This window comes from Saimiri boliviensis, chromosome 16, assembly GCF_048565385.1.
Source record: "Saimiri boliviensis isolate mSaiBol1 chromosome 16, mSaiBol1.pri, whole genome shotgun sequence".
Classification (NCBI taxonomy): domain Eukaryota; kingdom Metazoa; phylum Chordata; class Mammalia; order Primates; family Cebidae; genus Saimiri; species Saimiri boliviensis.
Genome location: NC_133464.1, coordinates 74,342,726 through 74,369,569, shown reverse-complemented (window position 1 = coordinate 74,369,569; position 26,844 = coordinate 74,342,726). Strand labels below are relative to the sequence as shown.

The following is a 26,844-nucleotide window of genomic DNA, read 5'->3' as shown; positions in this document are numbered from 1 at the left end:
GTCAATAGCTTCTTACATTATCATAAAAGTACTTTTGAGTTCATAGACCCCCAAAAGGCCCTCAAGGACTCCCAGTAGTCCTTGGAGCACATCTTCAGGACCACTTTTCTGGAAAATCAGCAGTTAAACACCTCTTACAAAACTTCCTATGGGAGATGAGAAATTTACCTCTCCCAGCAGTCTAGCCCCCTGCCATCTTTCCCACTAGCATTCTGACTTATACACCAGACTGGAACAAGTTGGCTGGGGGAAGGGGTTTCCCTCTGAGTCTCTTCAGCTCTAGTAAAACTTTGTCTAGGACTCTTAAAGCTGATGCACCTCCCCCCGTAAAGCTCAAGTTCAATCTCACTCCCAAGCATCACTGGTCAGGACTCTGAGAAATAAACCACTGAACAAGTTAGAATAATGTAGTGTATACACCAACTAAGCTCTTACATACTTCAAGTTCTAAGTTCCTTTAGGCACTTTTTATGACATGCCACTAATTCCCATTACAATCCTGTGAGATAGATTTTATAATCCTGCTTTGAGAGATGGACAAACTCAAGGGTTAAGGCATTACACAAAATCATATTGGTATGTGATAAAGCTGGAATTTGAACCTTTCCATGGAAATACTTACTATAATAATAGCGACTGACTGCAAGTATGCCAAGACATTGCTCTAAATTTTATGTATGTCATCTGACGGCCATTCTATAAGCTATATACTCTTATTAATTTCCCATATGTATTTGAGAACTGAGACACAAATAGTTTGTAATGTACACAAGATCATCCAACACATAATTGGTAGAGCTTGACTTACATTGAACCCAGGCAGTCTGATTCCAGAATCCATGCTCTTAACCCTCACCTTCCACCCTTTGTCCAGACATGGTCATTCTCAAACCTATACCCTTACCCTCTTATGGATTGCCTCTTTGGAAGATCTCAAAAAAGGGACCTCACAGAGATGCACCATCTCCTGGCTACAGGGTATGTACTGAGGCCAGTCAGATATAATAAGATCATCTTCATAACACAAATGTGTATAAATATTGTAGCAGCAAATATTTAAGAATAAATACACTAAATATCTACCTGTTTTTAGGAATAAGCAATAGAAAAACCACTGATCACTTTTACAAAGGAACATATAAAACAATTATGGAATGAGAGAATCTCAGAATTATAGAATTATAAAGGATACTAGCTGAGAAATCACTAAGTGGAAAAGTCGTGTAGACAGGAACAGAGAGCATATTTGAATCTTTGTAGAGCCTCCGTCTGTCTCCACATCAATAATTCAAGGATTCTAGCTCACGAGGAACAATTTAAAGATACTCTAATACTACAAGTGCCAGAGATACAGTTGAGACCATTGGTCAATTTTTAAATATCCATTTGTTTCCTTGTGTAGCCTAACTCTGACGATATATAACGCTGCTTAACTTCTTATTTTTTTTAACAAAAAAAAAAGCACATCAGTATTAAGACAATATTAAGAATTGCTTTTCCAGCAATGAATTTTATGGATGCAGACTTTTTTTAGAGTATGACTAATATAATTTTTTTTTGTTTAGTAGTCACCTTGGCTTCAGAGACCAAAATTATTTTTAAAGAATATGTTTAATACATTACACTTTGTTTTGATCTATATATTTTTTTATTTATCCCATTGCCAAGTTTTTCCCATTACCAATTTTAATGATTATTTAGAGCTTTGAACTCTTGTTGAATAGAAAACTCCATTTCCAATGACAATGGTTCCACTTAAGTTCTTTCACAGGCATGATATCAAGATGAATTTAAAAATAATTCCTTTGACATTCTTTGATAATTTCAAAGAAGACAGAAATTTAGAATCTGAGAGCTTTTCAGCTGGAAATAAAAAGTAACAGTTGGAACTGGATAAACCCTTTCTGACTTTCTATGCATTTAAATATTCCTCTTTCAACAAAACTCATTCTATCCCAACTAGATATACTTGAATTCCAAGTTGGTAAGGGGAATTTAAGCTCCACTGTACTGATGTAGCAATATTCACATGTAGTCATAAAAACAAAACCCTTTTTCTTCTTCTCGCTCTCCCTTCCTCTCACCGACTCCCTCTTCAGGGTAGTACCGGTCTTTTGTTCTCACAGTCACTTTGCTTATTGGTTACAAAAATGTTCTAGACCTCTATACAGAGACTAGGAGAGGAATGCTGTCTTGGGTCCAGTGGGTCCAATTAAGCTTAACTGATTCAACAGCTTTCTTTTCTTTTCTTTTCTTTTTTTTTTTGAGACAGAGTTTTGCTCTTGTTGCCCAGGCTGGAGTGCAATTGCACGATCTCGGCTCACCGCAACCTCCGCCTCCTGGGTTCAAGCAACTCTCCTGCCTCAGCCTCCTGAGTAGCTGGGATTACAGGCATGCGCCACCGTGCCCAGCTAATTTTTTTGTATTTTTAGTAGAGACGGGGTTTCACCATGTTGACCAGGATGGTCTCGATCTCTGGACCTCATGATCCACCCGCCTCGGCCTCCCAAAGTGCTGGGATTACAGGCTTGAGCCACCGCGCCAGGAAACAGCTTTCTTTTTTAAGCCATATTATCAATAATCATTCAAAAATGATTCTGAGAAACTTATAAATTTAAAACCTGTGCATGATAATCCAGGCCACATTCTTTGATTGGTTCTGTTGTTGCTGAAACAGATATGGTCAGATTAGGAGTGGGGAGTATTTTTTTAAGACTATAAACAAAAACTTAAATGAAGTTTTAAAAATGGATCCAATCAATGCAGTGTGTGTGTGTGTGTGTGTGTGTGTGTGTGTGTAAATGCCTTAGGCTGTAAGCAGCATATAAAATATTTAACAGTACAAACAAGAAAATTAAATATGCAGACCCTATAGCAAATGTACATTTCAAAATTTTAAACTGAGTTTTGTTGTGTAACTAATTATCCAAATAGCAACAGCTGATAGACCCAGAATAGAAAGGAGTTCAAAAGAACTAGGATAAACATGTAAGAGTTTATAAATAACATCCATCTGTTATTAGTTATATCGCATAGATGCAGCAAATCAACACGTGTTCCTCCTATCAGTTACTGTTTGTCCCAAAACATCTCTCTTGCCAAAACACCTTGGAGCAAAGTGATTGATGATAGAGAGGCAGAGAGAGTACTCTTCAATTTTTAGTTTGTAACATTTCTACATGATGGTATGTTCTTCTCCTTTTGTAACAGCCTTGTTGTGATCTTTATCTGACACCATAGTGCCTGTGACAAATAAAAATGAAGCGATGGATAAAATGGGTCACGGTTAGGTGTTTCTCAATGTGTGGTGTGGTGCTCCTAAGGATAGCCAGGCGTTGGAGCCTGGAGCAGTGGAACTCCTCAGAGCAGGTGCACGAGGGTGGTGCCTGCAAAGAACCAGAGAGCACCCCCGCTGAAGAGGCCACCAGAGGACTTCCAGGAAGTGAGTGGAATGAAAGGATTTGAAAAAAATTACATTAGTGGCTTATATTCTAAATTCAGGGCCTTGCCACCAGCATCTGCCAAGTTTTAGATCCATGTTTAAAGTATTTTCTTCAACTGATTCCACTCACGTTGAAATAGGATTAGTATTGTCAGTTTTATTTTACCCGCCTCACAGAACACTGTTCAGAATAGTTGGTATCTGTGAAAAAGTTCAAGGAGGTAGATAAAAATAGCTATCCATCTATCTACTTTTCTCTTCAATCCAATGGATATGTACAGACATCCTGAAGGATCAACTGGAAGCTAGAAATCCTTCTTTAAGGATTGTAGTCTAGCTGGAGAGATACGGTATTGTATTCGTTATCTAATGCTACATAACAAATTAACCCAAGTTAGCCTGCCTTAATTAATTTTTATTACCTTATGGTTCATATAGGTCAGGAGTTGAGGAGCAGCTTAACTGGGTGAATCTGGCTCAAGATGTCTGAGAGGTGCAGCTCTCAGACTGGCTGGAGCTGCAGTCTCATTCAAACGCTCAACCTGCTTCCACTCCCAATCACAAGGGCTTCAGTTCCTTCCTGGATGGCTGGGAGACCTCAGCCCCTTACCTATCAATAGTTTGTCTTACTGCTCTCCTGACATGGCAGTTGACTTTCCTCTGGAAGAGTGATCTAAGAGAAGGCGAGTAGGGGAGAGAGAGAGCGCACCCAAGATGGAAGCCACAGTCTTTTTATAACCTAATATCAGAAAGGACATACCATTACTTCTGCCATATACTGTTGGTTACACAGACCAACCTGATAAAATATGGAAGGGACTACACAAGTGTGTGAAAACCAGGAGGTGGTGATTATTGGGAGCCACCTTGGAAACTGGCTACCATACATATTTCTTACAAAAATAAATAAATAAATAACAAAACAAATGTGCAAGTTCAATGAATGCTAAATCTAAATGAGTGATTCAGGAAATACAAGAACATCCCAGGAGGGCTGGGCTACTGAGGAAGGGGATGTAGCTGACAGGGTCTCCAACAGGCCTTGAGGAATGGTTAGAATTTAAACAGGCGGATAGACATTGAAAAACATTCCAACTGAGGAAAGTAGCAGGACCAAGGAGGGGAGATGATTGTCCACGGACATACCAGAGAAGCTAGGAAAGCCAGCTAAGTTTTATTCTGACAGCCTTCCACTTTTGGGGCCCAGCACATTTTTCAAGAAAAGATAATTCTGAGTTTTCCTGCCTAGATTTCTGATTTGTAACTCTTTGATACTGGAATCTATGATCCACCGAACCTCATGAAAAATCCCATTACAGACAGAAGTGCAGAAGGGCACCCCAAGATAATGAGAATCAACTCCTAGCGTACCTATAAACCTAAACTGGAAAAACTATACTACTTAAAGCATTAAATTCCCCCAGTGATTTTTATGCAGTGCAACAGCAGACCATTATTTTTAAAATCAAAAGAATCTTACCCTAAACTGGGACTAATCAAACACTAATGAACTTTGATGAGCTGTTTTCATGGTCTCTATTATGTAATGATTAATATCCTATCAATGAAATATTTCTCATCTCATTTAGCCTCCTAATTTATTTAGATAGGAAATAAACAAAGGAAAATGATATATCTGTGTTGGAATTTCTTCTTTGAGATCAATGTTTAATAGTGAGAAGAGCATTCCATCTTTCCATTGATCCCTAATAGTGTATGCGGGTCACCTCTGTAATTGGCACCTAGACACAACAGAGGATATGAAGCACCCCCCTTGGCAATCCCATAGCGTGGACTTTGGTGACTAAGGGGAAGTAACTTGTTTCAACTCCAGGATTTTCATGATATTTTAAATTGGTTAGTTCTGCCCTTCATTGTCTTTTTTTTGTGTGGGTAAACCATACATAATACAAAATTTGCCATTTAAACCATTTTTAATACACCTGAGTGGCATTAAGCACTTTCACAGTGTTGTGCAACCATCACCACCATCCTCAGAACCTCTTTATCTTTCCAAACTGAAACTCTGCCACTATTGAACAATAGCTTCCATTCCTCCTTCCCCACAGCCACTGGTCATCAATATTCTACTTTCTGTCTCCATGAATTTGACTATTCCAAGTACTTCACAGAAGAGGGATCATACAATATTTGTCCTTTTGTATCTGGCTTATCTCACACAGCGTAACTTCTTTAAGGTCCACCCATTGCCCTTCACTGTCTTAAATTTAGATTGTCCATGAAGAAAGTCATGTTCCTTCTTAAGCATGTGGAATTTGCTTCTATCTTTATGTGAGGTTATATGTGATTTCACCTCCCTTCAATACTTAATACCCAAGGATGTCACAGGATGGATAATGCTACACACTCTTTCCCTGGAAACAGGAACAGAGAAAAAGAGTGGTGAGTTGGCACTGTCTCTACGGATGTGAGCAAGAACCGACTAATGGGATCCAGAAGCAGTTTTCAGGAGCTCAAGGTGAGAGGGCACATGGCTGGGTCTCCTGACACATCTGACTTACACTCTTTATATGCTCCTGAATGGCAAAGGAAGTCTAGATCCATTTTCTCCTTGTCTTAATAATAGCTTTGGGAGGTGTAATGACTCTTGCCTGTAATCCCAGCACTTTGGGAGGCCGAGGTGAGCAGATTGCTTGAGCTCAGGAGTTCGAGACCAGCCTGGGCATTACAACAAAACCCCATCTCTACAATAAATACAAATTTAGCCAGCCATGGTAGGGCATGCCTACTCGCCTATAGCACCTAGCTACTTGGAAAGCTGAGGTGGGACGATCACTTGAACCTGGGAGGTGGAGGTTGCAATGAGCCGAGATCATGCTTGGTTGACAGAGCCAGACTTGTGTCTGCAATCCAGCCTGCCTGACAGAGCCAGACTCCGTCTCAAAGTGCATAAGGCTCATACATATAGCCTTATGCATTTTTTTCTCATTGATTACAATGGAATAAAGGATTGTAAGTGTTTAACCTATGCTTTGCTTCACTGCTTTTGAAGAGATATGGGTATATTTGCCATTAATTGGGACCAGAAGTTGTTTTAAATGTATGTGTCCTAGGTAGCAGTTTTATTGAATCACTGCATGATCTCAGTGTGATATATATCACATCAGATAATAGATCGATCAATAGATAGACAGATAGATAGATAGATAGATGACAGACAGGCAGGCACATACATTATACTACTTAGGTCATGAAAGAATTCATAGCTAGATCAGCATGCATGTAGGTGTGTGTACGCATGTGTATAGGTGACATAGGCAAAGACAATATGGCTTCCAGGTGACTATGAAGGACAGTGAGGAGAGTAAATGTCTAGATAAATATTTGATGAGGTATGCTGGGGAAACTGACTAACATGGTACGTTCCCTCTGTTTAACATCAAAAAAGCCACCAGAGGGGTATGATCTTCATGATGGATGTCACCTCACAGTCCACTGCTATAAGACATATCAGAATTTAGAAGGAGAGAAAAGGAGCTTTTGAGAACTGTTTGAAAAGATAAGTGAGATTTCATTTAATAATCTTCAAAAGATCCAAATAAAAGATGAAAACTCCCATTAAAATTATTTTCGCTATGGGACTATAGTTTACACGCAATTCCATGCAGAAGCAAGTACATCCAACCCTGTCTTTTATTAGGATTAGAAGTTCCACTCATTTTCTTCCCTAGTCATCATCATTAGAAGGATCACCATATGGCCTTAACTAAACTCATTCTCACCTGACCATTGTTTTGTCGTTTTCCGTAACTGATGCGGCTGCCACAACAAACTCAAAATCTTAGTAAAAACATAAATAGTTCTCACATGAGTCAAGTCCTATGCAGATTTCCAGCCTCTCTGTTTAGTGAGTTGGATATCTAGGTTCCCTTCATCTTCTGCCACTTCCATCTCAAGTCGTGTCTTCCAAAGTTGCCTCAACAGGGGAAGAGAGAAATGGAGGAGGCACACACGTCTTAACTGCCTTGGCCAGGAAGTGACTCACGTCTCTTCTGCTCAGTCTATTGCCCCAAACCAAGGGCATAGGAGGCCGGGAAGTGCAAGGAAGCACATGGAAATTCAGTGAGTACCAAGTGTCTCTACCATACGTGATGTTTTTAGGATTGTTAAAAAAACTAAGACAGGCTGTATTTTCCACTTGGTACTATGTCCTGTACAAATAATACCCATGTGTTTGAATTTACTCAAGATAATAGCAAACCAACGGAAATCACAAAATACTCTACAGATCTCCAATGCTGATATGCAAATCCAAATTTCAAAATGCTCTGAAAACCAGAACTTTCCAGTTTTTCCAATAACTAGTTCAATGGAAACAACATGACCAGAATTGAAGTAGGCTATTTACCAGCATACCTGGACCTAAGGTTTTCATTTAAGAGGAAGTGAATCTGAATAAAATATACATACATTACAAGTAAGAACAGAAACTAAACTGGAACAACATTTTAGAGATATTCCATCTGTCTTTACGCTTTTAGTCATTTGTCATGCAAATGCATTCGTCGACATTTATTATTTCCTATGTGACAGGCACTGTTTTAAGTACTTTGCATTTATCACCTCATTTAATGTTCTCAACAACCCTTTGGTGTAGGTGATATTATTAGTAGTATTTTTTTTTTAGACAGAGTATCGCTCTGTCACCAGGCTGAAGTGCAGTGGTGCTATCTTGGCTCCCTGCAACCTCTGCCTCCCAGGTTCAAGTGATTGTCCTGCCTCAGCCTCAGCCTCCCAAGTAGCTGGGACTACAGGCAGGCTCCACCATGCCCAGCTAGTTTTTTTTTTATATGTTAGTAGAGACAGAGTTTCAACATGTTGGCCAGGATGGTCTCCATCTCCTGACCTCGTGACCTACCCGCCTCAGCCTCCCTAAGTGCTGGGATTATAGGCGTGAGCCACTCCACCAGGCCAGTATTATTACCTCTACTTAGCAGACATAAAAATAAAGTCCCAATAAGTCTAAAAATGGCAACTCAGCTAAAAAGTGGGGAAGTCAGGGATAAAATGGAGGTGAACTTACTCCAGAAGCCCTTTTTTAGAAAAACTACTATGCTATTCTGTTCCCACATAGAGTTTAAAATCACGTTAAGAAACTCTCTTACCTTTCCTGTGTCTCCATCAACATTTGATGAACTAAACCTGAGCTGAGCTATGTTAAGCTTTGAATCATGTATACATATATGTTAATTTATAAGAATTTTTAGTAGAATTTGAATGACTAGTTGGTTTTATCTTAAGCTCTACGAACAAAAATTTTGATTGGCATCGCTGTCATGGTTCTTCCATTTCACAAAACTTTCTGAGCAAGAATTCAACTGAGCTATAGGGTAGTCCATAACACAAAGGAAATTCCTATCAGTCATTGAAAAAGATAGGCTTTGGCTTGTCTTAGGAGACTACCTGGAAAAGTTCTGTCAACAAGAAATGTTTATGTAGTAAATGAATTAACCTCATTAAATCGAGGTTTAAATGTGATACAGTCCTCCCCAACTTTCAGCTTTATTTTTATTTATTTATTTATTTATTTATTTATTTATTTATTTATTTATTTGAGATGGAGTCTCGCTCTATCACCCAGGCTGGAGTACAGTGGCATGATCTTGGCTCACTGAAACCTCTGCCTCCTTGGTTCAAGCAATTCTCCTGCCTCAGCCTCAGAAGTAGGTGGGATTATAGGCGCGTGCTATCACACCCAGCTAGCTTTTGTATTTTTAGTAGAGACAGGGTTTTACCATGTTGGCCAGGCTGGGCTTCTACTATTCACCTCAGGTGATCAGCCCATCATGGCCTCCCAAAGAGCTGTAATGACAGGCATGAGCCACTGCCCCTGGCCCACTTTCAGCTTTATTAAACTTCTTACACAAAAATTATATGTAGTTAGGCTGTACAATGTGACGTTTTGATATATGTATACATTGTGAAATGATCAAATTAAACTAATTAATATATCTACACTTCACATACTTATCATTTTTAAAGACTAATTAAACTTACTATGAACTACTACTTTCTGACATTTTTTAATGTCTCTTTTGTTGTAGGACGTGACCGTAGAAAGAATGCTACTACTTCCTGTTTCCTGGGAATAGTCAATACTGACTCAAGACATGTTCCACTGTACTAAAATAATTATATTAAATATACTTACTTAAGAAAAGTAATTTTTCTTAAAGTTTGATATTTTGAATTAAAAAATAACTATTTCAGAGAACTATTTTCTCTATAATCTTAAAAACTCTTCATCCAAATGTGGTAGTATAGTCTTTTTGAAACTCTCTAAATTATGTTACAAATTTTTCTAAATTATAATTTTGTATTTATTGATGTTTTTCAAGAATATGAGTATTAAATAAAATTGTTGCTAAGTTATCTAATTAAAATTAATAAAATAAAGAGACTTTGCCTAACCTCTCAGTCATTCCCATTCCCTCACCTGTAGTATCTTGAAAGAGCAGGGGAGTGGTTGGTTAGCTGGTTGGTTGGTAGTTCTCTCTCACTCTACCAGCCCTACCAGCCTGAGTTAATTTCCTGCACTGTCAAGAGCATTCTTGATGCTGAGAAGTAGATTGCCTGAAGATAGTCACATCCAATTCTCAATAAGAGTGAAAAGAAACATTTATCTATTTAAAAACAAACAAAGGCTAATTCGAGTAGAAGCCAAGTGTGACATTCCAGATTATATATGCTATGGCATTCAGTTTTGGCTTTGTAACAAATGACAATCTCTGTGCTTATAATAACTAACAATTTCATGCTCACATGTGAGTAGGTTGACTGGGCTGGAGCTGATCTAAGCTGAGCATAGCTGAGAAAAGCTGGGCTTCAAGGTTCTAGCCAGCTTTAGGCCACTCATTCTGGGGTCCAGGTTGAAAGTGTAGCCACACCTGGGGTATTCTCTTCTCATGAGGAATCAAAAAAGCCGAAGAAGAAAAGCCAAATCATGGAAATAAATGTAAAGCCTTTGCTCATGTTACATCCTCTGGCATGCTATCAGGTCTGGCAAATTACATGGCCATGCCCAGTTTTAGTGGGGATAAAAAATACGTCCTGCTCACTCTGGAAGAGAAACTCAATCACAAGGTAAAAAAAGCATGGATGTACAATTCCATAAGGTAAAGGAGATGAAGAATTAGGAACAATAATTTACCATGTGTACTGATTTATAATTTAATGTTTCTCTTTAAAAGGAAGACTCTTGTCAGAGATGAAGCCTTCATATTGAAGAGACTTCATTTCTCTCATTCAGTTTCTCTGTGCTGCTACTGTGCCAAGATGGGCACAAGGTGCACGCCAGATGCATCGCCTCCTCCTCAGCCCTCTTCTCACTCCGCTGTACAGTGTCCTTTGGGTGAATGGCCCCACTTTCCTGACTTTGACCATCTGAAAGATTAATGAAGCCTCCATCTCTGTATCCCCTCTCTCCTCTTGCTGCTCCTCCCCTGGCTCTCCCTCATGCTATAAAAACATCAACGGTCTTCCTCACTGCTTTATACCACAGCATCTTGTTTCTCAGCCTCTCCCTTCCATGGACTGTGAGCAGAAACAGTGTGTTTATTCATCTGTTTCTCCAACACCCAGCACATGAGCAGCACATTGTCAGACTTTCACTAAAAGGATAAATAGGAAGAGCATGATGATGAACTAGTTAACGCATATAAAGTACATTATTCAGGTGTTGGATGCCCTAAAAGCCCTGACTTGACCACTATGCAACCCATGTTTATAACAAAATTGCACATGTGTCCCATAAATTTATACAAACAAATAACTTTTTGAAGGCATAAATAAGGAAATTTTTCTTCTTATTGGTTCAGAGAAAGTGTTTTATTGTAAAACATATCTATTTTTAAAAATATTTTTAAAGACAGTGCCTTGCTTTGTTGCCAAGACTGGAGTGTAGTGGCACAATCTCCTGAGCTAAAATGATCCTTCTGCATCAGCCTCCCAAGTAGCTGGGACTACAGATGCATGCCACCACTCCCAGTAATTTTCTTTTCCTAAATTTTTAGTAGAGATGAGATCTCCCTATGTTACCTAAGCTAGTCTTGGACTCCTGGCCTCAAGTGATCCTCCCACCTCAGTCTCCCAAAGTGCTAGGATTACAGGCATGAGCCATCACACCTGACCCCCATATCTATATTTTAATAATGCTGAGGAAATACTATAATTTAGGTTGCCATTTTGCTCACTACTGTTTTACTTTATCAATTCTTTACTTTCTACATTACTATTAACCCACACAGGTCTTTCCCCTTATCTCAACTTCAATTGCCCTTAAAATGGGTATCACAGCATTCAACACTTATGGTTAATTATTTTATCTATTTTAGTTTTTTGCTCCTCAATTAGATTATGATCTTGAAGACAAAGTTGTACATGCTGGAATGTATATAATACCTTACATGTGGCATATAATCAATGCATACAAAATATAGGAAACATAATAATGATTAATACATAGTTATTACAATGTTCCAGGCACTATTCTAAGGCAATCCATCTGTTGACTCATTGAATCCTCAAAACAAGTACAATTGTTATCATTCTTCTAAGGAAGAAATGGAAGGCACAGTTAAGGAATCCACTTACTACAGAGATACTGAAATTCCACCCAAGCAACTTGGTCCCAAAATCTGGGCTTCTAATCCCTTTCCTTACTAAAAATGCAATAAACAAAGCTAATTGGTTGAAACTTTTTAATCCTTTTCAATATTTACCTAAAACTCTCAAAAAGATGTGAAAGTTTGCTGATTATATCCAGCAAAAATATCCATATTATTTCTTATATTGTTTTTAGCCCTGTGCTTGGAGTAAACTGAAACAAAGTTACACATCCATCACTACTGAATATTTTAGAAGCCAGCGTATTTTTTTTTTTTTTTTTTTTTTTTTTTTTTTTTTTACCACTGAGGACCTTTTCAGTGGAAAAGAAAACTCAACAATATAATTATTTTGACTGGATGTTGGATATCCTTTAATAAATTTATTTGGGAAAATGTTTACTAAACATCTAGTATAGGTTTAGGCTAAGTGTTGAGCTAGAGTCATCATGCTCCCTGCCAACCAGGGGCTCACAGAGGTTCACAGTAGCAGAGAGAAAGAGATAAGTAAGTAAATAATTATAGCAAAGTATTAATTGCTCAAAATCAAGTCAACCCCTACCTAAACAAGAAGTTCAAAAATCTGTCTACAGTAGACCAAAATAATGCAAGTCATGTTCATTTCTGACCACTAGCACTAAAGGATTTTCCATACTTTAGGTAAGAAAGGGGATATTGCAGAAAACCCCAAATATGAATAAAATACCTGTTTTCAGCATATAGAATAATATAAGTGGGTAAGGACACATATACCACATGAGACTGCTGGCTGACCTTCTCTCTTAGGATCTTTTCAAAATTTACCAGTTATATATACTATTCCATCTCAGCCAACTCTAATGTTGGAAAATAATCTGGTAAGTCAATCCCCCCTAAGATATTAATGGTTTGTATTCAAAGACATTTTACGGAGGGGATTTGCACACTAATAGGCCACTCTTAAAAATAAAAGCCTTAATTCACTATTACAGATCACTGGTTTTAGAGTACTAAGCATTGTATGACTTTTATCTCTCACTATGAATGTTCTATCCTGATTTGTTCATGTTGAAATATGAAAGCCTTCATCAACTCCACTCATCTTGGACAAGATGTAACGCAGGTCCAAGCCACATGCACTTAGAAACAATTCACTTAGCAGATTATAATTTTTTTTTTTTTTTTTTTTTTTGAGACAGAGTGTTGCTCTTGTTACCCAGGATGGAGTGCAATGGCGCGATCTTGGCTCACTGCAACCTCTGCCTCCTGGGTTCAAGCAATTCTCCTGCCTCAGCCTCCTGAGTAGCTGGGACTACAGGCACGTGCCACCATGCCCAGCTAATTTTTTGTATTTTTAGTAGAGACGGGGTTTCATCATGTTGACCAGGATGGTCTCGATCTCTCGACCTCGTGATCCACCTGCCTTGGCCTCCCAAAGTGCTGAGATTACAGGCCTGAGCCACCGCGCCCGGCCAGCAGATTATAATTTTTAATCTAAATTTTTGTGATACAGAATTCATAATAACAAAAACAATAATCACTTTATGTGAAACTAATAACATTAGAAATTGTAGTGATCATGGGGAAATAACTAGTTATTTTTTTAATGCCCTGGGCCCTAATTATGTTTTCTGGTTTTCCTTTTCATAAGACAACTCAGGATCACAATAAGACAACTTTAAAAAAGTAATAATATATTCACACACCTTAACTAAGTATAACCCTTGCATATACTGACGTTTCAACCTTTCACAGCAAAATCCCTGCCTAGCAGCAAACAGATTGTAATTCATACAACTGCTGCTAAGAAGAAAAACTAATAAACCCAAGAAGAAATTAATGGAGTATAAAACATCTTTTGATTTATAGAACAGAATTTTTCACATAACCCTGAAATTTGGAGGTGTACCAGCAGTAGTTTTGCAAATCACCTAAAGCCAGGGATTACCTAGACACCCTCTCCTAGTACCAAGCAGAGAGAAACTTTACACTTGCCAAAGCCTAGCCAGCTGGAATTCTGGGACCTGAGCCCAAGGGTGAGTTACGTTGGTGAGAGTTCTTAAAACAGGAATGGGAAGAAACCAAAAACAACTTCCTAGCAAAATCAGCATTGAAAAATGGTCTCCACCACACATCAGGAAAGATGTTGAGGTGGCCCCCAGAATATAAAGACCAGAGCAAGGAAGATGTGTTGGAAAAAAAAAAATATGGAAATTCCCTTACTTGCCTCTTAAAAGAGCACTCATAGCTTCATTGGGTGGGGCAGAGAAAGCAAAGACAGAGCAGATTTAAACAGAGGAAACTGGCTGGCCATGGTGGCTCACGCCTATAATCCCAGCACTTCAGGAGGCTGAGGTGGGCAGATCACTTGAGGTCAGAGTTCAAGACCAGCCTGGCCAATATAGTGAAATCCCATCTCTAATCATAATACAAAACTTAGCTGGGTGTGGTGGCATGTACCTGTAATCCCAGGTATCCGGGAGGCTGAGGCATGAGAATGCCTCATTCTCATGGGAGGCGGAGGTTGCCATGAGCCAAGATCATACCACTGCACTCCAGCCTGGGCAACAGAGCGAAACTGTGTTTCAGAATAAAATAAAATAGATAAACAGAGAAAACCATTCTTACAGTGTGCACTTTAAGAAAAAAAAATGTTATCAAATTAAGCTAAGGGTTCATTCACACTGGTGAGTGAAGGACAGGAAGCCGAAAGAGATAGAGTGAATCGTAAATTTCTCTCAATTCTGTTCACAGATTTCATTTCCCAAAGTGACAAATTATTCTGGTTTCGCTAGACTTAATCCCAAACTCAAAACTTCATTTCATTAAAATAGCAACACCTAACATTCTCTGAGGCTATTTCAGACTGTTTTAAACCTTCAGCAAAGCTCTTTTAATAGTTTCAAACAAATTACACATCAAAACAGCTATCAAGGCTGCCTGTCAATGAAACTAATTACATGACACAAAAGGACCTAAAAACCTTAGCAAATCAGATGTTTATTCAAATATAAAAGCTTTTCCCCACTAAAATACTTAAAAGAATGTATGATGTGGAAATAACATATAAAATATCCTTTTAGATAGTTTGCCTTGCCTTGTTTAACACACTCATATTTGTGAAAAAAATTTACTTCTGGAAGTTGCGTAATCATCAAAATGAATGCTTTAACAAATCTCTTTTTTCCTTTCTACCACTCACTGCATGTTGTAACATGATTTCTGATATTGTGAACTGGAGCTGCTATTTTTGAAACCACAAAGATCTGTTTGGCATCACCCATGTGAGATTTGCCCTGCTGAAGAGCCTTCCACTCTCCTCCCAGCACTTCAGTTTGATGGAAGAGCCTTTAACCCTTCCCACTTCAGAATGCATTCTGATGTCTGACTTGTTCCTATCACGATGAAGACCATAGTCTTACTTATTTTAGAAAAGTATTGGTTACATGCTAACAAAATTGCAATACGAATCAGGAAGAATACTTACAACCTATGTTACTAGACTTTTTTCTACCTAAGAATTAGATAAACTCTAAATTCACATTAAGTTCACTATCTCTAACACTGATGCAGGGTTTTTCTTCTTGGTCACTTTACAAGCTGGGGACCCCTGGCCAGTGACACTCCAGCTGCGCCTTGCTCAGCCACGCTGCCATGCCCTAGCTCACCTGTGTTATAGCTTGTACCTGAATTCGGCAGTTCCCAAGCTGTGGTACCACACCCAAGAAGAGTGAGGATATGCTGGACATTGATGGATAAGGAGGGCAGAGAAAACTTGACTGAGCAACAGAAGCAGCTTTCAGTGGAGAGGGAATGCATGATTGGTCCCCCTGCCCAAAGGTGGGAAAGTTCCCCCAAGTGGCTAGATCTGGGGCCTTTTATGGACTCAGAATGGGGAGCGCATGCTGATTGGTTTGTGAGTATGTAAAAAAGGTTAAAGCAAAGACATCACTCAAAGGTGGACATGACAGTGTAGAAAACCAATTAGGAAAGGGTCGGTACATGTAAAATAGGTGGAGAGTGGGGACCAATCAGAGGAAAGTTTGCCAAACAGGAAAACAAGCTCTCAATCCCGCGGTAGGGTTTAACCTGTAGCTTGGCTTTCAGCCTTTAAACTGTCTTTGACTTGGAGATGGGGTTTCACCAGGGACCCACTCCCGTGTGCTCAGGAATTTTGCTGCCTCCTGTCGCTATCAGCACTAACAGATCATTCTACAGTAGTGGCTGCACCATCATAAATATCAAATACATTTTAAAGGCACATTTACCACTATGAAAGTAACACTAAAGAAGAAAAGGCCTTTCAGTCCTTGCACACAGGGGAACAAGGTCGTGAAAAAAAGGTTTTGGTGAGGTGCCGCCATTTCTTCCGTTCTCGGTCTCTGCGCCTTTAGCAGAGCTTCCAGCAGCGCTATGTTGGGCCAGAGCATCCGGAGGTTCACAACCTCTGCGGTCAGTAGGTGCCACTGTGAGGAGGGTCCTGGGAAGAATTTGCCATTTTCACTGAAAAACAAGTGGTGGTTACCAGCCCTGATGTGTTTGTACTTTGGATCTGGATTTGCTGCACCCTTCTTTATAGTAAGACACCAAATGCTTAAAAAAAAAAAATAAGGATGTTTCAGCTCATCCATTTAACGGTATGAAGAGCATTTTAAGAGGTGCAGTCTCTGAAAAATGGCTCAAACTCACATGGCATACTAGATATGTGTGTAAATAAAGTTATGACCTGAATGCTTAATGCCTCTTTCCTGAAATAGGGAATGTAATAATTGACCATTTGCCTACTTTATTATCTGGGTAATATTCAAGTATTACTCCTTGTGATTTAGATTATTTAATGATGTTAAACTGAGTGTTATATTAAGGGAAATACAAATTGATCTTAGGTTTTCCTCTTTTTTTTTTTTTTTTTTGGTCATTAACTTGGAGGAAAGAATACTTTTGCTCTTTACTTTGATATGGTAAAAAAAGTTTTCCCATGATTAATCATTAGGAAAACTATTAGTTTATTCAAATTGAAGTTCTGGTTAATTAGATATTTAAGTGCTTCATTTTTATTTTCTTCTGGGCCTGTGACCTAAAACAGAAATGTTTGCCTCAGTAAGTGTTCTAGTGACCAGTATTCATCTTATTTGGAGTGAATAAAAGAATATTTGAAATTAAAAAAAAAGAAAACAAAATTTATTATGGCTTTATATAGTGAATCTTTCAACAATGACTAATTCTTATTTGGAAATTTTAGGGGTTAGGCACTTTCTCTTCAATCGGTAAGTTTTTCCTCAATGTAACTTGCCTTGAGATGTGAGGATAAATGATTGATAACCTATGTCATTACTGGGCTCAGTGTTTACTGATATTCAACATGTACTAATTGATAATGGGTTTTTTCTCTTCAGTATGTGCTTATGTCTAATATTTTTATTCATCCTTTATCATTAACTTGAAAATAATGATTACAGATAAGTTACATATCCTTCATAGCTTCAAACTCATAAAAAGACAATTTTAGTAGAACACTTGCTGACTTATTAAAAAAAAGAGTATAGGAAGCTTTAAAATTTAATATATTTTTGTATGTTTGTTTGTTTTTTGCAGCCTGCGCGTTGACTTGTGGAGAGTTTATTCTGAAGCCTACACTTAATGATTTGTTTACACCAGTATGGAAGCTTCTCACTGTGGTGTTTTAATGTATGGCCTCAATCAGTACTAAAGACTTGTGAAATAACCTCACCCCTTCTATTCTTTCATGACTCATAAAAGTTTTAAATAAACTGATAGGAGAAGGCAACACTGTTCATGTAACACTTCACATTTTAGAGCCAGTTTTGATATCATAGAAATCATAAAGCAGAGTATCTCTAAACATCTCAGAAATGCCCAAAAAGGTGCAACTTTTCTACTTGGCAAATTGAGCCAGGCATTTACAGGACAATCTTTAAAAAATCAGTTGGATGGTGAAGGGTTAAGCTGACCAAGAATAAACAGACCACTTCTGGTGAAACGGTAGGGAACTACTTTCAACTATAATAGAAGGAAAATAACCGAGCTTTGTGAACAAATTGGAACTGGCACAAGACTTCAAAGCCATCCCTTTTAGTAGTGCTTATACCAACCCAGTACAGCATTACAGTGCTTTAGAATTGAACACCGAAAAGCCAGTATAATTATTTCTACCATTCTCTAAGGTAGTGACTAAGCAAAGTCAGAAACATTCTTAAAGTCAAAATAAATATAAGCCTGTTTCCACTTTCAAAATAGCCATTACCTTTGGTTGGAAATCATCCCAGCCCAGCTCTGTCTGACACTTACTAAGACTAGACAACCTCCAGGCTTCCTGTAGGCTACTATTGTCCTGTCTTATTAACTTTAAGATCAGCTACGAATTCCAAAACATTTGTGTCTCTTCTATATAGTGCAAGTCCTTTAAGAAAAATCACCTTTTTCAATCCATTGCAGGAACCAAGGCTGTGTAATAGCAGAAGAAAATTGTGCAACAGGAACGAAGATCAGCAGTATATACTAAACAAGCAACTGACTTTGTTAATCCCTTGAAAAATAGTGTCATAGGGGATGTTTTTAAATTAAAGAAGAATTATTTTGCCTTTCTTTTCATTCACTGTTGTGTTTCTTCCTGCAGTATCGCTGGAGGCATGTGATTTAAGGACTGTGAAATCAGTGGGAGCAGACTAATATGATATTTAACACAGACAGCTCTGGAGTAAGACAGTCTAGGTTAAATCCTGGCTATGAGAATTGAGAGAAGGCACATAAAGTTCTTTGCATCATGGCTGGCACACAGTCTGTGCTCAAAAAATAATATTATTATTACTACAAATAGTGCTTCATACAGTTGGATGCTCAATGGATGTTGATTGGATAGATGGATGCTTGTTTGAAATAAAAGGAAACAGTTCCTGTAGGCAAACAGCTCAATTGGTGTAGACAGAAGTCTCTTGTTCAACCTGTCTGCCATTATTTATCTGCCTGTAAAGACTATGAATGTCGAACCAGAAAATACCCAGAAAAACAACAGCTTAGAAAGTCAGCGCAAAAGAACTGGGATAATCAGAGAAGCTAGTTCTTCTAGTTCTGGCTTTAATTTGCTCACATTTTCAATTCACACAGTGTTTTGAAAAGTCAACCCATAAAAATCCTTCAAGACCAGGAGTTTCTCTCCTAGCCTCTGAAGGCATTCAGAACATGTTACCCCAAAATGTGGCATATTGATTATTTTGAGCTAAAATAAATTAAGAACAAGCCAACACAAGGAAAGTTCTTACCTCCCCCATCAAGTACCTAAAATAAGATATAAATTTCCCCTTTCATATAGGAAATGTACATTTATAAGAAGAATTTATCTGTACCAAGAAGAGAGGTACTCTGAGTAAATTTGTCACCTGAGAGACTTACCTACATAACAAGACAAGCTTCATTCACTATAAGCATTTCCTGTGTCACTTACTTTCCCATCATTTACCTCTACCACCATGCAGAAACACCAAACCCTTATTCTACTTCCTTGAGTCTCATATTTTTGTGGGACTCCCAGGTATGTAATTAAAATGTTTTTTTCTCCTGTTAATCTGTCTTATGTCAATTTAATTCATAGACCAGCCAAAGAACCTAGGATAGAAGGAAGCAATTTTTCCTCTCCTATACCTCTTAGTGTTAGAGATTTAAAGATCTCCATCTTAAAATCTATTGGGCTGTTAAATAAAACTTAGAAGAGGCCATTGATTCAGGCAGAGCTCCTGTACCAGGCCCACCAGACCAAACCAAAATGCAGTCACTCATGCTGAAGTTCCACACCACCAAGCTGAAACTAAGCTATTTTCCTTCTGAGAAATCAGCAGTGTGAGAGAGATAATAGCCAAATCCCCAAACAGTCCAGGTTATCCTGAACACGATAAGAAAGTCTCCTCTGCTTTATCTTTTACAAGGAAAGGAACTTTGAAATGACCAATACACTTTTTCTCTGTTGCTGCTTTTCCTCGGCCTCTCTCTACCTAAAAACCCAATCTCCTCTGTTCAGTTTATCAGAGCATTTATTCCATTTTATAAGATGAGATGTTGCTCAATTGTAGAATCATAACTAAAAGCTAATTAAGATCTTTAAACTAAATTTGTTGTAATTTTGGCTTTTGACAGGGCAATAATCATGATATATGTCTCGTTTTCATTTCACAGCACTTGCAAGTAGGAATTATTCTACTTCATTGATTAAGAAATTGAGAGTCATAAAGTTTTGATAATTCATGCAAATCACACACCTACCAAGTGGTAGAGCCAGGACTCAATTCCAGGTCTTAGACTGGGCTTTCATGCTGACTTGACCATCACTTCGACAACAACAAAAAATATATGGAATACCTACTATCTTGTCAGGTGCCATTTGTGTCTAGAAATACAAATGTCAATACTGCCCTCAAACTGTTTATCATCTAATACAAAAGACAGACAAAGACACTCAAAATCCCTCTACTACGTCCTATGCAGTCTGTGAAAACTGCGGATTCCTGGGACCCATCCCAGATACGGTAGCTCTGGGTTAAGCCAGCAATCTGCACTTTTAGCAAGTCTTCCCAGGGTAATTCTCTGAGACAACACCTGGAGAAGGATTATAATGGAGTCAGGTTTAGGAACAGAAACGGAGGTTTCCCGGGAAGATGCTTCCTAAATTTGAGTTTTGAAGGATCAGTGGGAGTTGGCTAAGCAGAGTGGCAATAAGAAGAGAACAATTTAGACAGAAAAACAGAATCAATCAAATTTTTGAGAGATGAAACTCACTCAGAAATATAGCCGTTTAATGTAACTAAACTAAAAGGACGTAGAGGAGAAAAGATTTAGAGGAAATAACTACAGACGTAGACAGGGCCTAGATCCCTAGAAGCAAACAGAAAGCCAGGGCAGCTGGAGGTGGGCTATGAGCACAGGAACAAAGAGGCCCGACCATGGGTTACTGCCTCCCTCCCATACTCCTCAGAATCTCCGATTGTGCTATACAGAGGCTTGTGTAAGTTTATTCCTGAATAATTAGATTTCCCTTGAAATGGCCTGATCCCATTAAAATGTGTCGCTGAGGAGCATTTGAACCAAGCCAGTAGCAGGCTTCAACATACAAAACATATTTTACTACGAAATGGTGAATCTTCAAATTATGTTTAAGTTAATACAACTTACAAAGCTAACTGAAGTGCAGCAAAGACGAACCCCAATTAGCAGCCCTTAATCTTCTGCTCTTTGCCTTTCCAAATCTGAAGGTATTTCCCCTCAGGTACACTGTGCAATGTAAAATCATTATGCCAATGACCTTGTCCTGCTTAGAGAATTCCTTAATCTAAACCATTACCAGTATTCCCTGGGCTCCAGGGCTAAGAGCACACCTCTTTAACATGCGTCCTCTTCACTTCACTCGTGGGAATGACGTAGTTCTCCAGAGTCTAGTTGAAGAAAGTGATAGAACAGATTGAATGCATTTAAATGGATAGGGAAAATGACACGAAAACATGCAAACTTGTATAGTGGCATGGTTATTGATTGTTAGGGAAAGAAAAGAAGATTAACCTTTCAAGTCAGGAAGATGGAGAGGCTCAATTCTAGCTGTCTGAGGCAAAGAAACAGTGGGGTTTATCTGCAGCCAGAGTTAGACCTCTCTGTAAGCCAGCTGGGGGTATTCCAACATGCCTTTCCTCCACCAGGAAAGGCTAATGCAAGAGATTCCTTTAAGTAGAATAAATCACCTGGTGGTCAGCTGTTCCTGCATCTTGCACTATTTTATGTGAACAGTTCTTTTTTTTCTTGCAAGACTTTCCTATTTACTGCAAGATGTTTGTCATTCCTACACTAACGCCAACAGTGGCCCCGGTCATTATGACCATCCAAAATAACTCCCACATTTCCAAACCGTCCCTAATGGAGATGCTAGTACCCTCAACCTCACCTTGAGAACCATTGAATAGAATCTTAAATACCTGGCAGGGACCTACAAGCTACATCCCCATTTTGTAGTAAAATGAAATCCATCTTAAACTTTATTAAGTAGGGATAGACCTACAACACAGTTTTCATGACTCTCATGCAAACACTTATTCTCTAAATCTTGAGGCTGCCAAATTCTAAAAAAAAAAAAAAAAAAAAAAAAACTTCTCTGTTTTCCTACTGAAATCTCTCATACCATCTAAAAACTCTCTGTTGAACAAGTAAATGCAAATTTCTGGCAACTTCTCCCTTTGGCAATGTATGCTGTAATACCTTTTTCTCAAACTTAAAGTACTGGCTAGTACTGAGGCCAACAGGAATAAAACTAGGTTTACAGCTGGCAAAAAACCCAGGCATCTTCAGATGGAATGTGTGGGCAAGACTAATGAAAAAAGAAAAATAAATATCTAGACTTACCCTCATGAAACTTCAGAATACCAAGCATAAAACAAGAACTTAGAAACTTCCACAGAGATGAAAAAACAGATTTCTTCAAAGGAATAATAAGCAAATTGGTATCATAATTCTCATCAAAAACACTGGATTATAGTACAGTGGTGCCAATAAACCTGTTTCCTAAAAGGCAAAGAAACCTCTTCCACATTTTGAGGAAAAAAGAAAAAAAAAACTAGAATTCTTTTTCACTCAAAGGAGAAGATAAAATAATTTTTTATACATGCAATAAAAAAGTACCTAACAAATGACTCCCCAAAAACTGCTGTGTTCCACCAAAAAAATTAAAAGCTCAGGAAAGACATTAGTTTCATAATGTAATGCAAGTTATCAAAGAGTCCAACAAAGAGCATTCTAAATCCTGGGATGCCAGTTACACAACACATCTAGGAATCTACTACTATAGTGCACCATACTTGTTGGAAGGCTTAGTGAGGGGAGGCTATTTATGGGATGGAGCAGGGTGGCCGGGGAAAGGGCAGCCCTAAAACGTTTGGGTCTCATTCACAAAGGACTTCACATTTAACTTCAAACCAGGTTATGCCACAGTCACAAAGATCCACCCAAGTGGTTGAACTCTTAAGATTTTTCATTGTTTGAGCTTCCTTCATAGAAACCCTAAGTAACCACGGTAGCTTAAATAGCATAAGAGTTTTGTTTTTTTTTTCTTTTTTCTTTTTTTTTTTTTTTTGAGATGGAGTTTCGTTCTTGGTACCCAAACTGGAGTGCAATGGCGCAATCTCGGTTCACCGCAACCTCCGCCTCCTGGGTTCAGGCAATTCTCCTGCCTCAGCCTCCTGAGTAGCTGGGATTTCAGGCACACGCCACCACGCCCAGCTAATTTTTTGCACCTTTAGTAGAGACGGGGTTTCGCCATGTTGACCAGGATGGTCTCGATCTCTCGACCTCGTGATCCACCCACCTCGGCCTCCCAAAGTGCTGGGATTACAGGCTTGAGCCACCGCGCCCGGTCGGGTTTCTCTTTTTTTAAAAAACACAATAAAAAAATCCTAAGGTTGGCCGTTCCTAAGGTTGGCCATTCCTAACATTGGCCAGTATAGCAGCTTGAGGAAATCTCAGCTGAGAACTCTTGGGAATATCTGGCCCTTCCTGATGACCATGCTGTGGCCCTTCTTGCAACCTTACAGGCAAGAAGGGAGAAGAGAGAAGGGCCAAAGGGCAAGTGATCATGGGGTTTGACCTCCATTTAAAGAACTGTCCCTCAATTACCTCCAGATGACTTTCACTGAAATCTCACTGAGCAGGTCTTTACCTCAAGTCCATCCCTTATGCAACAGAAGCTAGGAAATGTAGTTTTTTTAACTGGGTATAGTGCTATTCCAACAGAATCATAATACTAGTAGGGAAAATACTACGTAAGTAACCCAGTTCTGGTATTTTTCCTTTTTTATAATAGACTTTAATGATTAGGGCAATTTTTGGTTAACAGAAAAATTGAGCAGAAAGCACAGATTTCCAGTATACCTCTTCCCACACTTACGATTACCCAGTTTCCCCAATTAGTCACACCTTGCTTATTGTGGTACACTTGTTATAATTGGTGAAGCAATATTTACATGCTGTTATTACCAAAGTCCACAGTCTACATTACGGTTCACTTTTTGTGTTGTATAGTTCTGTGCATTTTAACAAATACATAATGTCATGTTTCTGCCACATTTAAAAAAACGTATCAGGGCGTTCAAAATATGGAGGTGGCCCAGGATTTTCTTGCCCTCAATCAGATTCTGCTAAGAAAATCATCTTCAAAACAAAGTATTTTTATTTCAACAAACAACATGGTAAGTTGCACCACCTTTGTGTCATGAAGAAAGAAGAATCACAATTAAAATTTTCAGGAAAAAAAATATGTCTCCAAGGCTTTGCAGACACCTTGTCCTCTGGGGTGGGGCAGGTGAGAACACTGGCCAGGAGAGCAAGGCCATGGTTGGGGTCTCCTGCTCAGGTCTAGGGTGGGGAGGGGGTCTCACCTGCAAAACTGGTCTAGCATCTCTTTAGAATGTGGGAATACTTACCGCCAAAAATTCTCAGTGTTGGGTGCTCAGCCCACGTGAAATGACACGCAGGACTTGGGGATGTTGCAGCAAGATTATTCTGGTTGTTGCATGCAGAATGCAGAGGAATAAAGCAAGAATAGAAGCACAGAGACCAGTGGGGAGCCCACCTCAGTAGTGCAGATGAGTGATGATAATAGTTCACAGTATTGTGAACAGTGTTTATTGGTTTTGGGTGCTTAGAACAGGGCTTGGCAAATGTGTTCTGCAAAGGGCCAGAGAGTAAACAATGTAGGTCTAGGAGGTCGTACTCTATCACAATTACTCAGTTCTGCCATTGTAGCACCAAAGCAGCCATAGACATCAGATAAATGAATGAGTGGCTGTGTTTTAATAAAATTTTATTTACAGACACTGAAATTGTATTTTCATATACTTATCACGTATCCTGAAATAGTCAGCATATTTTTATTTTTTTAACTATCTTATAATGTAAAAACCATTCATAGTTCAGGCTATACAAAAACAGCCAGGAGGCCAGTTTTATACTATGGATTATAATTTGCTGACCCCTCACTGATTGATTGATTGATTGATTGAGATGTTGAGATGGAATCTCACTCTGTTGCCCAGGGCTGGAATGCAGTGGCAAGATCCTGGCTCACTGCAACGTCCACCTCCCAGGTTCAAGAAATTCTCCTACCTCCGCCTCCCAAGTAGCTGGGATTACAGGCACTGGCCATGACACCTGGCTAATTTTTGTATTTTTAGTAGAGATGGGGTATCACCTTATTGGCTGGGCTACTCTTGAACTCCCGACCTCAAGTGATCTGCCCGCCTTGACCTCCCAAAATGCTAATATTACAGTTGTGAGCCACCATGCTCAGCCTGGCCCCTGATTTTGCAGCAAATTAAAGATAGAGCATGCAGGACTTTATTATAATTACAAAACCAAAAGTAAGCTTTATAAACCTTTATATAACACTAATCTAATCATAATACTGATAGAAATCAAGAAATTAAGAAGAGGTGATGCTGATGGTGGACAAGAAACTTTTACCTGTCATTTCAAATTAGACGGCATTTTAATTTTTTAAATCTAAGAATAATTATAGCTAGTAATTGTTGAGTTCTTTGTAATCTACAATATATGGGGCCATAAAATCATTCAGCAGCTAATGACATCAGCATGATATGATTTGCTGACTGTGATCAAGGGGTCACCCTTGTCAGGAATTGGGGAGATCTTTGTCAACTAAAATGACCAGGGAAGAGTTCCAGGAGGAGTCGGCATGGGTGGAAGAGGATCCTAGGACACAGATAAGCAGATTGCAATAAGAAGAATATTCCAAGCAGAAGGAATGGCCTATGCATCAAGGGCAGGTAACCAGCCTCAGTAGAGGTCTGGAAGACAGAACAGCAGTTCTCAGCCTGTGGGCCCAGGACTCCGGCTGAATAACAATTGTAAGAGGTCTAATACTGGAAACCCCATTCTCTGACCACAGAGTTTTGAACAAAAGGCTGAGGGAGACAGGGTTTATGGAGTGGTAGAGCAGCCCAGCCACATTACAGAAAGTTAAAAACATTCTGCTAAGTAATACTTGAGCTAAAGAGACAGGAAATACATTTCATATGTTTTAGAAATGAACAAGAAAGTTGAACATTAAAACTTCTGGGTCAAGGTAGTACTTATGGTACAATGTACAGCCTCTTCCAGAAAATGCAAATTATCAAAATTAATTTTAAAAGAAATAGAAATACTAAACAACCTTTAAACGTAGACAATACTGAAATTTTTAAGTAGCTACATTCAAAAGGGTTCTCCCTTTAAGAAATGCATAATTCCTGTCATATTTAAGCTGTTTCAGAGAATTAAAAAATACAGTTTTCCAAGTATTTTGCTAGACTAGCATGACCCAGATATCCAAATTGGACAAGAACAGAAAAAATAGTCATAGAAAAATATGATGTATGAAGATAGTGCAAATATATGGCATGTTATACATTAGTAAATTAACTAACCTCTGCTAAGTAACAATACATCATGACTAAGTAGGGCCTATTCCAGGAGGTTTTAAAATTAGGGAAATCTACAGGAACAGATTAAAAGAGAAAAACTCATACATCATCTTGATAGATGACAAAAAACATTTAATAAATTTTACTTCACTTTCATGATGCAGGAATTATATCTTAATACTAATTGATTGAGCACATACAGGATGAGACACTATAAATTCATTCAATAACACTTTTAAGTGAATTTGACTTTTCTTAACCACAGCTAATTTTATAAAGGGTGGCAAACAGGAGACTTCAGCAAACTACCTAGTGAAACATTAGAAGGGTTGCT

General features: G+C 38.6%; 1 long non-coding RNA gene and 1 pseudogene across 5 annotated transcripts in view; one reads left to right on the top strand and one right to left on the bottom strand.

The window, feature by feature from the left end:
• The window catches only part of LOC141581664 (uncharacterized), a 473,937-nt gene that overhangs the window by 218,846 nt on the left and 228,247 nt on the right, over positions 1–26,844 (bottom strand). The gene's annotated exons all lie outside the window — the stretch shown is intronic.
• On the top strand, positions 16,354–16,656 carry LOC120365627 (cytochrome c oxidase subunit 7C, mitochondrial pseudogene; annotated as a pseudogene).